Source organism: Lissotriton vulgaris, chromosome 2_1 (genome assembly GCF_964263255.1).
Source record: "Lissotriton vulgaris chromosome 2_1, aLisVul1.2, whole genome shotgun sequence".
Taxonomy (NCBI): domain Eukaryota; kingdom Metazoa; phylum Chordata; class Amphibia; order Caudata; family Salamandridae; genus Lissotriton; species Lissotriton vulgaris.
Window position 1 is genome coordinate 2027197697 of NC_141687.1, and position 16564 is coordinate 2027214260.

General features: G+C 47.3%; 1 protein-coding gene across 1 annotated transcript in view; it reads right to left on the reverse strand.

Annotated features, from left to right (window-relative positions):
• Window positions 1-16564, reverse strand: part of LOC147733678 (transient receptor potential cation channel subfamily M member 7-like) — a 1990815-nt gene that overhangs the window by 1580161 nt on the left and 394090 nt on the right. The gene's annotated exons all lie outside the window — the stretch shown is intronic.

The following is a 16564-nucleotide window of genomic DNA, read 5'->3' on the forward strand; positions in this document are numbered from 1 at the left end:
TGCTGGCAAGGCAGTAATATATCCATTTGAGGAAGGATGCGCTGTTGATGGCCGTGCTATAAATGTTCTGTGTTTACCAAAAAGGCTTGAACTACTGGTGAACTGTCCTGCTGCTCAAAGGACCTCTTTTTCAGTGAGGCTTGCACTGCTGGGGACTGTGTACCTCTCAGAGTGAAGCTTCTGCTACGGCCCAACTCTGACCAGCACTTAATTAGTAAAAGTAATTGCTCGGGCCTAGAGTTTTGATCAGAAGCCCTTGACTGGTGCTACTGAATGTGCCGAATATCAAGGCTTTCTAATATTTTTTCATGTCTCTAATCTCCCACTGGACACTCCCTGCCTCTTGATTCACACTCTGGCAGTTGACTGCCTTTCTTCCTTTGTCGTGTCTTTTCTGTCTTTTTCTTCCTCCTTTCCCTCTTGTATGTTTTTCATTTTCTTGCTCTTGCTTAACATCTAATGAGGAAAAAGAAGTTCCGGTCCCCAAAAAATGAATGCAGGTAGACCCCACCTGCAACCACCAGTTCCAATTAAGCACAACTGTGCCTGTTCTTTGTATGTATTTGTGCGAAGAAAGGGATGTGAGAAGTTTGTAACACCTTTGCTAAACATGGCCTCTGCGTAAGGAAAGAGAGCAACACTACAGAGTGTGCTGTACCTCTTCTGTAAATGAGGAAATCTTGCTTGCTGTTGCATATGCTCTCCTGTACCAATTATATGTTTAAGGAGCAGTAACTCCTTTTTCACACCCCCCCCCCCTTCTAGTACCTGCTCAGTGTGTAAACGAGGCGAGTACTGCTGCTCTACTATGGTGCAAACTGTTTATATGAGTGTTTCCCAAATTGTGGGTTGCCAGTCGAATTCTGGTGGGTCGTGAAAGAGCAATACACAAAGATGCCCTTGCATTTTGCATTTATCCTGCCACATTTGCTGTGCTTTGAAGACAGAGGTCAAATATCAGGTTAGGTCTTCTGTCAAAATGCTGCTTCTTCTTTTAACATCGGGGTTGGTGTTTACTTTTGTTCCTCTGACTGAAAAGTGAGAGGAGTTTTTAAAGTGAATTCTGGGACAATCTTGCTGGGGTACATGGAGTGAGAGAGGAAATGCTGCAAGATATAACATTTGTGTAACACACACAATTTAAATACTTGTAAATAACCTCTACACATTTCAGAAAATATCAGGCATTAGGAAAGCAAAAATGATGCACTTTTTTGTAATTCTCAAGCGTGATGAAAACAAAGACTTTAATAGGATTAAAACAAATCAAACACTTTCACTTGATGAGCAAGTAATACATATTCACTGGAAACAGATTTCCACACATTATCATTTTTGTTACATATACTTTTATCAGTAAACTGTATGACTGTGCAAAACTAAGAGCCTATTTCTGTGTAAAATGTGCTGTCTGTAAATGACAGTGTGCTACCGCACAATGCTTTAGGAGTATATTGGTAACATTGTGCTTTAAAATGCACCACCAGCTACACACTGACATGTCCTCCCCGGCTCTAGTGCACACAAATGACAACACCACACAAGGAGCTCTGTAACACACATCTTTATTCTTCGGCACGCAACCGTTAACGGAACACACCACGTCATAAACTTTGATCACACCCAGATACCTCTCAACTGATTACGTAACTTTGTAAGGAGTCTGGCAAGGACCACAAGGGTCCTACTGTACACGATCACACTACACTACACAAAGTGCACCCCTTTCTACTCTCCTCTCCTACTATATACATGTGCTATACTTTGTGTGAAGCTAGGATTGTTCACAATTCCTAGGACGTCAGTGATGTAACATTGATGCCTCTCCCCCTAGTCAGAAAAATGTTCCAGCACCACTGGTGCAAAGAGGGTGAACTATGAGCCCAAGTCCTGTTTTAAAACAAACCCTTGCAAGTATTCCCAAACAAGAATCTTGAGTGAATCTTCTAGTATTTTTGCTGATGCTATTTACTTACCAAAGTCATTTCAACAGAGAATGTGCCCACTATAGGCAATCGTAAACAATCCCCCCACTCGTGTATGATTTCAGACAATCTGAGAATTAATGATGAGGCCTGATGGCCAGAGCAGCACAGTTTGTATCTGGGGAACCAGGTTTGAGTCATAGCATTGGCTCTAGGAAAATCACTTCATCTCTTGTGCTTAAAATAAAATGAGTCTGACCTTCTGGTGCTCATGTAAAGCAAACCAGTGGAGTCTAAAATGCACTACTGGGCCTTGTTTTATCACAGAAAATGGATAGGAGGACTCTGCTGGAATTGACCGCTTTATTATGAAAGTAAACCCAAGGAGTGGGCCATAATGTAGCAGTCTTTAAACCTCTGAGCCACATCCGCCTTTTCTCCAACAGATCTGGAACCATCAAAAGGCATGACCATGAGGGATGACTGTACATCCCCACAAAACCTGTGGCACACAACAATGCATGACACCATATAACACTAGAGTCCATGGCGGCCAACACACTGTTGTGTCAAGGCCAATCGTAAAGACAAGTTTTGCAAATTTGTTGGAAAGGCCAGCAAAGTCTTGCTAGCCTTGTCCTAGAGGGCATGAGTGTATCTGACCAGGAGGAAGACATTGTTCCAGGACCTATGGGCCAAACTGGTAACAGACAGCACTCTTTTCCAAAAGCGGCAATACACTTCAACTCATTTTTGGCAGAGCAGAAGCAAACATTTTGTTGTCCTTACACAGATACTCGGACCACTAAGCTATCAGGAATTTGATTCATAGTTAAAAAAACACAGGTCTCTGGTGAGACTAATTGGGGGAGCTGGACACTGCTTTGTCAAGGCTGCAAGATCTCCATCAATAGGTTTCAGGAGAAGTGTGTTCGCCACAAGCATTTTGTAATTCCAGGTACATGCCAGCATCAGTATAATGAGGGAGGAAGCCAGATCTATGCCTCCACATTGTCATCAATATCCTCATCATCATCTTGGGGAACATTTTGGAGCCCTCAAATTACATCTGAATCGAAGCCTAACGAACAAGTTACTTACCTTCGGTAACACCTTATCTGGTAGAGAATATAGAAAGCCACGGATTCCTTACCTTTGAATTTCCAAGGCATCAGACTGGATCTGGAAGATTATTCAAGCAGTACCCGTGTGTACCGGTAGGTGGCGTCTATCTGTTTTGCGTCCATCAGTGGTGCCAGAGTGACATTGCAGTACCTATATAGGCGCCACCCAGGCGCACCAACGTCCCTTACTATTTCACAACTTTCCAAACCAGAAGCGCTGAGCCATGAAGTGCACTAACACTATTGTTTCCAAACTAGGACCCTGAAAGGTATCAGCATGGACACTTGAAATGTGTCCACAGAGCAGGAAGGATAGGTGGGTCAGTGAGGAATTTGCTGCAAGATATAGGGCCAGATGTAGGTAATTCCTATTTACCGACTCTTAAATACCAAATTTTACCGATTCGCTATGTAAGAGTCGGTAAATAGGAAGGGGGCAGATGTAGGTAGTTCTAATTTTAGAATTACCGAATCGTTATGATTCTGTATTTACCGATTCGGTAAATACCGAATCGGTATTGCCCATTGATTCCTATGGCCCATGAAGCCCATAGGAATCAATGGGAAATACCGATCCGGTATTTACAGAATCGGTAAATACCGAATCATGCAAGGGTGCAGGGGGTGTCACTTTGACACCCTCTAGCACCCCAAGTACAGGCTTGTGTGACATGTGGCACACATACATGCCCTAAGGGCATGTCTGTGTGTCACATGGCACAGGTGTACATGCACAGATGTGCATGTTCACCTGAATTCGGTATTTTACCACCCAATTGGATTGGGTGGTAAAATACAGAATTCTGAAGGCCTGTAGCACTGTAAACAGTGCTAACCACATCTGGGTTTTACCGAATCCGTAAAATTACCGATTCGGTATTTTACAGAATCGGTAAATTTACCGATTCTGTAAAAAAAAATGCCCCCTACATCTCAAAACCCAATTACCGGTCGGTAAAAACCGAAATCGGCCGTTACCGACCGGTAATTGGCGACCTACATCTGGCCCATAGTCTCTACCAGATCAGCCGCTACCGGAGGTAAGTAACTTGTTCATCTGATAGAGACTTCTAGCCACAGATCCCTTACCTTTAAATAGATACCCCTTCAATACCCTCACTTGAGGAGGGCCTGCAACAAATTTAAACTAGAAAGTTCATCAAGACTGAACGGGCAAAGTACCAATCCCTGCGGAACTGACTGCTCAAGCAATAATGTTTAGTAAACAGTGCAAGGATGCCCACGTTGCTGCCTGACAGATATCCAGGTCCAGAACTCCACACGCTAACGCACTGGTTGCAGCTATAGCTCTGGTGGAAGGAGCTTGTAAGGGTTCAGAAGGCTGCTTTTTGCTAATACGTAGAAGATCTTGATACAGATTTCGACCCATCGAGAGATGGTGCGTTCTGCACCGCCTGACCTTTCTTTGCGCCAACATACCACATGATGAGTTGGTCGTCTACCCGGAACTCTGGTGTGCGGTCAAGATAGAACAATGGGTCAAGACAGTGGCGTTGCTCCTCTTCTTTATAATTATGTGGAATAACATAGAAGTTAGACAGGGTGACAGATTGCCCCACATGAAACGATGTGACCACTTTTGGCAAGAAAGAGGCCCAAGTGCGAAGCATCAGTTTGTCAGGGTAAATGAGAAAAAGGGAGGCTTGGATGACAAAGCCTGCAGCACACTCGCATTCTGGGCAAATGTAATTGCCAGAAGGAAGGCTGTTTTAATCGTAAGCAGCTGGATGGGACAACTGTGAAGAGGCTCAAAAGAACCACACATCAAGATCAAATTATGGTCCAGCTGATGCATAATAAAAGGAGAAGGGGGAAACATATGTGCAAGGCCCTTCAACAATCTATTTAATAGGGTACTTAAATAAAGAGGGCAGGTCAGGTAGCCTCAAGAAGGAGAAGAAAGATAAACGTTTAGAATTCCCTAAGTAGAGCCCTGCTGGACAAGGGTAAGAATAAAAAGCAAAATATTAGAAAGGGAAGCTGAAAGTGGGTCAATGGACTTTTCTGTACAATATGATATCGCTTCCAACGGCAGGCGTATATCGTCTTGGTGGAGGGACGCCTGGGTGCCAGAATAACATTGCAGACTTCGGGAGAAAGATCGTAAGCTATCAATTGCCACCGCTCATTCTCCATGCAAGGCGGCGGAGATTTGGCAGGTTCGGGTAGAGGACCCTCCCCTGCTGCTGCGACAGAAGATCCTCCTGTAGGGGTAGCCTGATTGGAGGAACAATGGCCATGCTCAGTAGCTTGCTACACCAGACTCTCCGTACCCAGTCCAGAGCCACAAGTATAACTTGGGCCCAGTCGTTTCTGACCTTCTTGAAAACTCTGGGCAGGAGTAGTATGGATAGAAAGGCATGTAGGAGCCCAAGCTCCACTCAAGACAAAAAGTGTCTCCAAGCGAGTACCGTCTTGAAAACTCACACCCGCAAACTGCCAAAATAGTGCATTCTCAACGGAGGCGAATAGATCTAACCAAGGCTCTCCCCACTACTGAAAGACACCTCATGCCACTTCCAGTTGGAGACGCTATCTATGCTCTGAGAGGCATCGACAGCTGAGCTTGTCCACCCTGGCGTGCAGGGAACCGAACAGGTGTTGAGCCACCAGGGATATGCCTTGCTGTTCCAGTCATTTCCAGGGATGTAGGGTCTCTTGACAAAGGTTCCATACCCCACCCTGCCCTGTTAGTTGCAGTATCAGATGGCGGTGGTGTTGTCCGTTAACACTTGTATCAGTCTTCCCTTGATGGAGGGTAGAATGTGATCACTCAGAGCTCCAACAGTTTGATGTGCAGCCCAGATTCAGCCTGGGACCAGAGGCTACTGATCACTTCTCCTCACAGATGGCTGCCCCATCCCAGGAGTGACAGGTCTGTCACTATTATGCAATCTGGTTGGGGAAAGGAGAGGGGTCTGCCTCTGAGCCAATCGCGGTCCATTAGCCACCATTATAAATTCTTCACAGGCAGGCCCCTTCGAAATCTGGACCACGTCCGAAAGATTACACTGATGCTGCGCTAACTGGAACTTCAGGTCTCACTGCAGAGCCTGGCATGTGTAACCAGCATGATTCAGGAGGCTTTGAGGTCCAGCAGCATCAGAGTCAGTCTTACCGAAATCCTGGATAGAGGCTGAAACATCAGAATCTTAACCTGAATATCCTGGACTTGCTGCTAAGGAAGATAAGCCCGAAACTGCACTGTGTCCAGAACAGCTCTGATGAAAGGGAGTGTCTGCGAGCTAGTCAGGTGTGACTTCGGCACGTTGATAGTGAACCCCAGCGAATGCATGAGGTCCGCCATAGCCTGGAGGTGGGAAGACGACAGTCTGGGGTGAGCCCGCCTTCAATAGCCAGTCGTCGAGATAGGAGAAGATTAACACCCCTGATCTCCACATATGAGCAGCAACCACCGCCATCATTTTTGTTAACACCCGTGGGGCGCTGGTAAGCCCAAAAGGGAGCATAGTGAACTGGAAGTGTTTGTGGCCTATCCTGAACCGCTGATAACACCAGTGGGCAGGGAGGATGGGGATATGGGAATAAGCATCCTGCCAGTTCAGCTCTACCATCAGGTTTTCTGGATCCAGGGCAGGAAAAGACCTGATCTAGTGTGAGCATCTTGCATTTCTCCTTTTTGAGGAAGAGGTTGAGAACTATGAGGTCTAAGATACAACAAAAGCCCTGGTCTTTTTTGGGGACCAGAAGTAGCTGGAATAACAACCATGGCCTATTTCCGACCCCAGAACTCTCTCAATGACTTCCTTGGCCAAGATAGCCATGACTTCCTCGCAGAGCAAGTTCAAATGATCATTCCCTCAGCCAGTTGTTAGATGGAGGCGTGGAAAGAGGTGTTGTCTCGAAGGGTAGTGAGTAGCCCCTTCTGAAGATCTGCAAACCACACCTGATGTTAGGGGCTGCCACCAACTGGATGTCCATGATCTAAAAGTGCAGGATTAGGAAGGATTGGATGCTGCAGCTTCCAGAGGGGTGGTGGTTGGATCAGACCGCTGGCTACCTGACCCATGAGGCTGGCAGGAACCGCGCCATCTTACACACAGAGGCTGGGAAACTTGCCCAGCTCGGATAGGGTTGGTAGGGATGAAAGCCACATCCGTAGCCACAAAAGGCAGACTGGGGACAATGTGGGGCAGCCGAGAGGCCCAATGACTTGCCCGTAGCCCGCCAGTCCCTAAAGCGCTCCAGCGCAGAGTCTGCCTTGTCTCAGAAGAGAGGAGTACCATCGAAGGGCATGTCCATAAGGGTAGCTTGGACAGACCCCAAGAAGCCAGTCGTTCTCAGCCAGGCATGGCGCCTCAAGGCCACAGTCGAGGAAACCGCTTTGCCCAGTGAGTCAGTCATGTCCAGACCACATTGGATCATTAACTTTGCTGTGTCTCTCAAGTCAATAACTGTTAGGGAGAGGATGGCCTGTGCCTCCTTCAGGACCTGCAACAGCACTTGCACAACCATATCCCACATCATCTGGGAATAGCGGCCCAATAGGCATGCAGTGTTCACGGATCATAATGTGGAGAAGTGTGTCTCAGTGGTTAGAGAGGCAGACCCTGATGCAGAGGTCTAGCCCGGGACCAGGGTTCAATTCTCGCCTCAGCGGCTCTTGGACTCAAAATTCCACGGACCTGATAATTCTCGCCTCAGTGCCTATTCCAATCATGGAGTCCCACTCTGCAACTCTGGGCAATAGCTTGCTTAATCTCCACAACGGCCCCCACAACGCTAAGGATGCCTGGCCTCCACCTTGGGGGCGCCCAGGAGTGGACGCCTCACAGGGAAAGCCAGGATGGGTTCCATAGCGGTATTCGTACAAGCGCCTTGAGACCCTTGCGGGTGAGTAGTGCTCTATACAAGTAAGAATTTACATTACTTTACATAATGCCAGGATGGCATAAGAAAACATTTTCTTCCCCAGGAGTCCAGCATCTTGCATTCCATGTCCTGGTGTGGGGAACGCACCCCGCGATGTGGAAGCTTAGACCTCCAAGCTCTCCGAGGTATGGTGTTGGGTGAGGAAGGTTGGGTCCTCAGGAGCAGGGTGGTAGCAATGGGCAATTGTCTTATTCACAGGAGACCCATGCTGGGCTTGACCAAGGCTCCCAAAAGGACATTGGTGAGGGACTAATTGAATGCGAGTAGGGGTTCCGAGGAGGAAACTACTGGTTGCAGCACCTCAGTCAAGAGATTAGTCTTGACTGCCACCGAGGGACGCTGAAGGTGAAGGGCCTCAGACGCTCTCCGCACCACACCATAAGAAGCTTTGTCCTATATAGCCACGGTACGAGGAGAAAGCATGCCCCGATCTGGAGAGGAAGCCAATCCACTGGCATGAACTATTTACTCACACCCACAACAGGGGTCGCTGGGCAAGTTTCCCAGCCATATGAGTCCATTTGGGGCTTATATAGCTGGTATTGTAAAGGGCCCAGCGACCCCTCCTACTCCTCCACAAGGCAGAGTACGTAGAAATAGGGCTTAGGATTCAATATAGGGCCTAAATGTCCTGTTGGCATCAGCCAGATTCAGGGAGGATAATGGGGCTGGTGACGGGATCGTTTTTTGAAAAAAACAAGGGGAAACCCAGTAAATGGCTCAGGACCATGGGTATCAAGTATTTATCAAGGAAACAAATGGTCCTTAGCATATGAGGATAGGAGTAAACATAGATATTATATAGACCACAATGGGCTTCTATATAGTTCAAAATCCCTTGTCCAGCCAGACAGGAAATCTTTATTGATCTAGTAAGTAGTTTAATGTAGAAATAAAACATATAACCAAAACATTAGGGTTACAGTAAGGCACAATCCTGTACCGTACGTAGCAAAGAAGTAACAAGGACAGTGAGTGAAAGAAATATCAGGCAAACAGAGTGAGCTTACAGGTCACTAGTACGAATTTGAATTAGCAGTGTACTCTGGAGTTAATCATACATAAAGTAATACAATGAGGTAACATGTATGGATTACTCGTAAAGGAGTCGACGTTTCGATCCCACGCTCAGTTATTAAGGGATCATCATCAGGACTTAAAATTGATTTTGCCTGAATAATGCTTTTTAAACGCCTGTAGGGAAAAAGCAAGGAAGAAAGCAAAAAATAGGTGTAATCAGTTTAAACATAATTCAAGCCATAGTCAGCATTAGCTATTCACTTACAGTATTCGGACACGCAGTGAAGAGTGTTGCCAGATGGCGTGGGCATTCAGTGCACTCCTTCAGAAAAACCTTACTACTGTCAAGATCATAAAATATTTACAATTCACTTTGTGTTTTCACAAATTGTGAGGCGGCCGCAGTATTTAAAAGGGGTGAGCAACAGGTGCACGTGTGCGAGATCTCTTAGGTTCGGCACTGGTGAGTTGGCGTGATGCCGTGGTGGGGAAGTGATAAGGAGTAACCGGTACAGTGGTGGGACATGGTGGGTTGTTTACCGTCCATTCAGTGTATGAGTGTACACCAATCGACCGGGATAGTTAGATTACCAGCGGTAGGGGGGACATACCACTTATGAATAGGTGATTGAGGACAATTCAGATGCGCAGGATGGTGGCTGGCATTAACATACAGTCTCGAGTGCAGTGACCCTGTAGGGATTGAGGGATTGTTTATTATAGTGTTTTCAGAAAATGGGTTGTGAATAGAACTAATTGCATCTCGTTTTACCGTGTTCTAAATATCCGCTGCCTTTGGTAGAGATTGAAAGGCACGTCAGAGGCGAAACTCCGATTCACTGTGAAGTTGTCACGGTGCGTTGTACGGTGGGGGCGTCTCTGTGGAAACAGATTTACTGAGATCAGTATTGGTCATGGGAGGAAGGGCATGGGTTTCTAGCAGCCGCTTGGATGTTTGATTTACTTGCCAGTTAGTGGATTGGTGGCGTGGGCAGTAGCGCTATTTCAGAAGGAAGGCTGGAAGCATTGTGGATACAACTTCTCGAGATGCATGATGCCAAAGTGGCATCGCTGTGAAAGCAAGGGGGCAGGAATAAGTGGTGGGTTACGGGAAATGGTGACAGAAGCACAATAAGGCAAGGGATGCTTTACCTTTAAATTCCCTTCAAAATTAAGGAGTTGCGTTATCATAGGCGCCGTCTAAGGGATCGCGGCCAGAGGGGTAACTGGTCGCTGTGGGTGTAAAAGGACGTGTTAAGCGAATAGTAATGAGGACTTGTGAGGAGAAGCGCGGGGAAGCAATCGCTGCTTTACCGTTTTGGTTTCCGTTTCTTCTAAGATTAAAGGATTACAGGGCTCGGCGTGGTCAATGACACCGTGTAGAGAGTCGGTCAGAATGATGGCTGATCCGCTAAGGGATTAAGTTTAGAAATGAGATTAGGGTGGAGGCGGGTTACAATGGTGCTCGTTCCGAGGCCCCTCGTATGGGAACTTACCGAATGGTGGCGATACCGTGAGTGAGCCGGTAGCGCGCTCTGCCTAGCAAGTCCGCTTCTGTGTTATGGGAATTGGGTCTTGTTATTGGGCTGGCGTTAATCACGTGTCAGGGGCCCTGTGAAGTCCAGGGCTGCTTCACTTAATAACAATCCGCCATCTTAGAATGGTCAAAATTAACGCCAAGGCAAGGGGGTATTATGTCAAAAAACACTCCTATTGATTAGAAAAATGTATAAACCGGCTAGATAAGTGCTAATACAGTGGGAAGGGACTGTGGTTCGGCATTCAGAGTTGGGTAAGGGTGCAGTGATACGTGCATAATGGTGAACATGTGCAGGGAACGAAGAGGCAGCAGTTCATAATTACAACACAATTTCGTAAGGTTTCAACATTGAAGTACAGCAACATTACATCAAGAACCTTTGTGATGATACATTTAAGTCTGGATTCAAGTCTTTTTTGTGGCAACCAGTGGTCCCAGAGTGAAGCCAGTATTTAAACCGGTCTAGACACTACAGGAGGGTTGTCCAGTCCTCACTTCTGTTCAGTCCTGTGTGGATAGTGTCGAATTGGATAATTGTCTTTAGTTCCTCTCGGTTGAGTAGTTGGGCCAGATTGCCTCCTCTTTGTTGGAGTTTGACTATCTTAAGGTTTGTCCACTTGATGTCGTCAGCTGTATGTTTCAATTCAGCAAAATGTTCGACAAGAGGTGCGTTGGGGGTCCCACATCTAATGCGGCTTTGGTGCTGGCATATGCGGGTCTTCGCTTTTTGGGTTGTCTGGCCAACGTACATTCTTGGGCAGGGACATAAGATAGCGTAAATGACATTAGAGCGGTTACAATTAGTAAAGCTTTTCATTGCTACCGTTACACCATTATGGCTGAAATTACGTGCCTCAATCGTGAACTTCCACACCGTGCAGCAACCACACTTAACGTGCCCCAAGATTGGTGGGAGGCCCCAGTTTGATTCAATTGTTGTCATGGTAGTTGTGGCCGGTAGGGCTGCTCTAACTAGATGGTCTCTTAAGTTCTTGCTTTTCTTAAAGGCAAAGACTGGTCTTTCTAGGTGTATTGGGCCTGCGTTTAGCGTAGGCCAATGTTTGAGGATAGATTTTCGGATTTTATTGAGTATGGGGGAGAAAGTGGTTACACACGCTATTCTCTCTGTTTTGTCCCTTGTCTTAGGTGTCAGGAGGGCTTCGCGAGGGCAATACCAAGCACTTTTGGAGGCCGTTTTGATTAGTCTTCTGGGGTAGCCCCGAGCCTTTAGTTTGTTAGCCAGGATTTCAGCTTCCCTGAAGTAGTCTATTTTGGCTGAACAATTCCGCCCGATTCTCAGGAATTGAGAATATGGTAGAGTCTTTAAGCGCCCTGGGGTGATTGCTATCATACCTCAGGAGAGTATTGCGTTCAGTGGGCTTCCTATAAAGGCGTGTTAGTAATTCGTTGTCATGATGAAAAATTGGCAGGTCTAGGAAAGCTATTTGTTTTTTGTCATAGACAAGAGTAAAGTTGAGGTCAGCACAGTTGTTATTGAGCCAATGATTAAAAGAGTGCAGTGTGGGAATATCAAGGTTCCAAATGAGGAAAATGTTGTCTATGTAGCGATGCCATAATGAAATTCCTTGATAGAAAGGATTGCTTTCTGTTAGGATGTTGCCAGTTTCAAGGGCATCCATAAACAGAATTGCCAGGTTGGGGGCAAAAATAGCCCCCATGGAAGTGCCCTTTACTTGTTGATAATAAGTGTTATCAAAAACAAAATAGTTCCTAGTGAGGCACAATTCGAGGAGCTGTAGGGATCGTTGGCATCGAGGCTGGCCTTGGGACCGGATCCACAGGGGCTCACTGGAGCCGCTGGCATGGAACCAGATGCGAGCCCCCTCCCCTGGTCAACACCCCCTCCACCCCCAAACTCTACAGGGCCCGTAAGGTCCTTGATAAAGTTTGGACCACCCAAATATGAACTCTTAAGTTAGGCGGGGTGTTCTGGCTCCTGGATATTTTCTGAGAGGCACGGAGTAAACCCAGGCACAAGCTTCAAAGAACCAGGCCTCATATATCGATGCTCCTTTGTCACATCAGATGACGAACAAGGAAAAGTCTAAGTGCGCTTCGATGACTTTTTCTTGTGCCTCTTACTTGATGTCCCGACTATGAGAAGTTGGCCTGATATGTGATGTCCACTATTCTAGTGGGCACCCTGTATCAGTCCAAACAACCCTTATGGTGATGGTTGATAAGTCAACCTTATAGACCAGTTATCCTAGTGGTAGCATGGACATATCAGTCTTAGGCTAATACTTCAGAGAGCATGTGAAGCCAATTGTTTTACCAATAATAGCCCCTTGAATACCAAATGAAAGGACACCACACAAGGTATATATCAAATATATATGTATTTATTACTAACACAACCCGTCTGCACTCTTTATGAGGTCAGAGTTCGAGATACAGCACATGTTACTCAATAAGCATACTATAAGTTGCACAAATACAATTCTGCCCTAGGGGCCTCACGAACCATATACAAGTAAGTGGTATAAGAACCACTTCAGGAAAAGTGAATAGGCATAGGACCTAGGGAATCGCTGGGACTACACTGAGTAACCAAAGTTTAGGAAGCAGGATGCGTGTGCAGTCTCTAAACACACACGCAGGTTCTCATAGACTTTCAATGGGACTGTAGTTGATTTCGGGCACTTCCGGATGGACTACGGGAAAACCAAGTTAAAGTAGGACACTTGGATAGTCATTACCCACGGGGGCTCAGGAGTACTCTAGTTACCTCACCCAGGGAAGCAGGGTGCATAGGTGTTCTTTCGTGTCAGGTTTCATCGTCGAATCCTATGGAGAGCTGCACAAAGATGCTGCAGGCGACCAGGAAGAAGATGTCCGGTTGGATCCAAGGGTGGATCACAGCAGTGAAGAACCTGAAAGCAGAGTGGACAGAGTCTGGGTCACTAGCCAGTGACCAGGAAGGAACCAGGCGATGTCGAGATGCAAACGGGTGAAGAAGTGAAGCTTGTCTCTGCTGCCAAGTGGACCAGGAGGCGTCGACGACGAACAGGAGCTGGATACGGACTGTCCCACGAAGGATATCGCTGTTGGTGGTGTTGGCTTCCGGATTGGAGTCAACAAGCCTTGGCAAAGACAACCCACGCAGGAAGGGAAACTCTGCTTCTGTTCAGACCAGCAAGGTCTGGGGAGCTTCCCCTTTTCAGGAAAGCAGGAGCAAGCCTGGAGCAACCAGGCAAGCGGTGTTGTTTCGTAAAGATGTCTTCAAGAGGGCCACTAGCCAGCGGGCTAGCAACCGCGAAGACGCGTTGAGACGAAATGCAAGAGCAGGCCCCACGCGGCACTCGTGGAGTGTAGAGGGCTGAGCTTCGGTGTACTTACGACTCGGGGTTGAGGCTTCCCAAGTCCCAATGCACAACTTAGAGGACGCCTCAGAAGCTGCACAGTTAGCAAAAAGCAAGTACTGCAGGTAGTCCGGTCCCACGTCCCTCGTGTCCGCCACGGGTCTCAGCTTTGCTGTGGATGTGGGTCGGAAGTCCATAGGCTGCGTTGCTAAGTCTTCGGGCTCCAGCGGCAGCGTCGACAAAGCAAACCGGCAAGTCACTGATGGTGCCTGTTTGCACAGGGTGGTCACTCCTTGACTACAAGGGAGATTCTTCAGTCTTCTAGTTGCAGTAAAATGGCGTAGGTCCAGAGTTTCGTTTCAGTTGAGGATAATCTAAAGTCTCTAGACTCAGCTCCTAGCATTAGACTAATCAAAGGGGCTGGATTACCTGCTAGGTCCCTCCTATGGGTGGAACCTGGGAAGGGGGTGGTTACACCCCTTTCCTATTGTCCAGGTTCGCGCCAGAGCTGGGGCTGGAGTGCCCAGCAACTGGTTTGAACCGGGCTATACATGGAGCACCTTGTGTGCCCCATGCAGTGTCTCATTTCACTCAACCCACCCTGCCCCAATACACTATGGCCTGTCTGAGGAGGTGCTAGCACCTCCCAAGAAAAACCAAAGGAAATGATGGACGGAGCGTTGACAATACAAGCACTCACCCCCAGTCAACTGATCTGGGTTTAATCCATCACCGTTCTTTAGCCCACTCTGCCACCCCAGTTCAGACATGGCCATATGCAAATCAGTCTGACCCTGTGCCTCATGGGAACAGTCCAGCCCGAACTGCCAAGCCATGCCTTTCCTGGACCGGAAACAAGCTACCGAGGACCGGTTTCTGGCATTTCAGCCTTCTTCAGCCCGGCTTGCTTGAATCCAGTGGCAAAGTGAGCAAGGGACTCACATCTTAGCATACCCTGCCCACTTAGGGCGAACAAAGAAAAACCAAAGTAAATGATGGACGGAGCATTTACAATACAAGCACTCACCCCCAGTCAACTGATCTGGGTTTAATCCATCATCGATCTTTAGCCCACTGCCACCCCAGTTCAGACATGGCCATATGCAAATCAGTTTGACCCTGTGCCTCATGGGAACAGTCCAGCCCGAACTGCCAAGCCATGCCTTTCCTGAACCGGAAACAAGCTACCGAGGACCGGTTTCTGGCATTTCAGCCTTCTTCAGCCCGGCTTGCTTGAATCCACCTCCCAAGGCAGGAAACCTATTGTCCAGGCCTCCCTCGCTAGAAGGGCTCCCAGCTGCAGGAGGCCAGACTTGTTTCTGTGGCAGCAGCATCCATTTTATGATGCTGAGGCTCTGTTTAACTTTAACCGGGTAAAGCTACAACTATAGGTCTTCTCCCTCTAGAAGGGTGGAATGCTACCCCCGCCGCCAGGACTGGTGGTGGTGGGGGGTGGGGGAGGGTAGTATTCCAAAGTATATGATACCTTACACAACATGTTTTGATAAAGCCAAACCAAAGTTAGCATTAACCTCGAGGATTATAATGCACTTAAGAGTATATGGTATGGCTATATCATAGAACAGCTATAAGGACATAGTTCAGAAAGCTGCAGACAGGCTCAGCTCATGCTAGAGCACCATCTCACATAAAACCAAGCACTCTGCCTTCAGGATTGACAAGGCCTGACATAGGAGTGACTTACAGGTATATATGTGTCTATATGTAATGGTAGGTATAGGGATACTATACCTAAGCAAGGGGTGATTACACGACCTTGCCCCAGCTGAGTGATCTGCCAGTTGTGTCAATGTGGATGGCCAGCCAAGGGTGGCATAATACATGCTGCAGCCCCTGGTAGGCCTTGGATGCACCTATGCCCTGGGTACCTATGGTACACTATACAGGGGCTCACAAAGGTGACCCAATACCCAATTAGGTATGTACCTAAAGTACATGGTATGAATTTAGAGAGAGAACAGCTGGGCTGTGGATCTGATTGGCAGGCCCACAGCCACACTTAAGTCGAGAAACCAGTATATCAAAGCAAAAAGTGGGGGTGACCATAGGAAGCAGACCCTACTTTCCTACAAGGACTATCTCAAATGCGACGAAGATGACTACAGACTCCGTGAACAATCCCAGTACCTGCCTGTAGACTGGGACTTCAACTCCGTGAATGATCCCGGAACCTTCCTCTAGACCAGGACCTCGATGTCTGCGAAATCGGGTGCTGGCCCGCTAGCAGCTACAGGGATCGCTCCCTCAAAACCTTTGGCACCACGACCTGGCAATCGGAGCACAACTTGGTGTTGTGGTCGCACTCCTATCACCGCCGACAGACCAGGTGCAGAATCGTCACAGAGATTGACCAGTGACTAGCTCCGTAGATGGTATCCTTGACACAAAAGGAGGTAACCTAAAAAAACAAAGCAACAAAAAGTTGCAAAATTCCTGTTAAAAAAAAACAGGGGTAGCTCTTCTCCAGATCATGGAACAAAAAGAACTGACCTTGGTGCGCCGGGTGGTGCCTATATAGGTGCGCAACGCAACTCTGACACAGAAGACGCAGACGATGGATACGGTGCCGATCGACCCACCTACCGGCGCACAGGAGTACTGCTTGAAAAATCTTACAGATCCAGTCTAATGCCTGAAAAATTCAAAGGTAAGGAATCTTTGGCTAGAAGTCTATCAAATAGAGGCTTCAGAAGTACT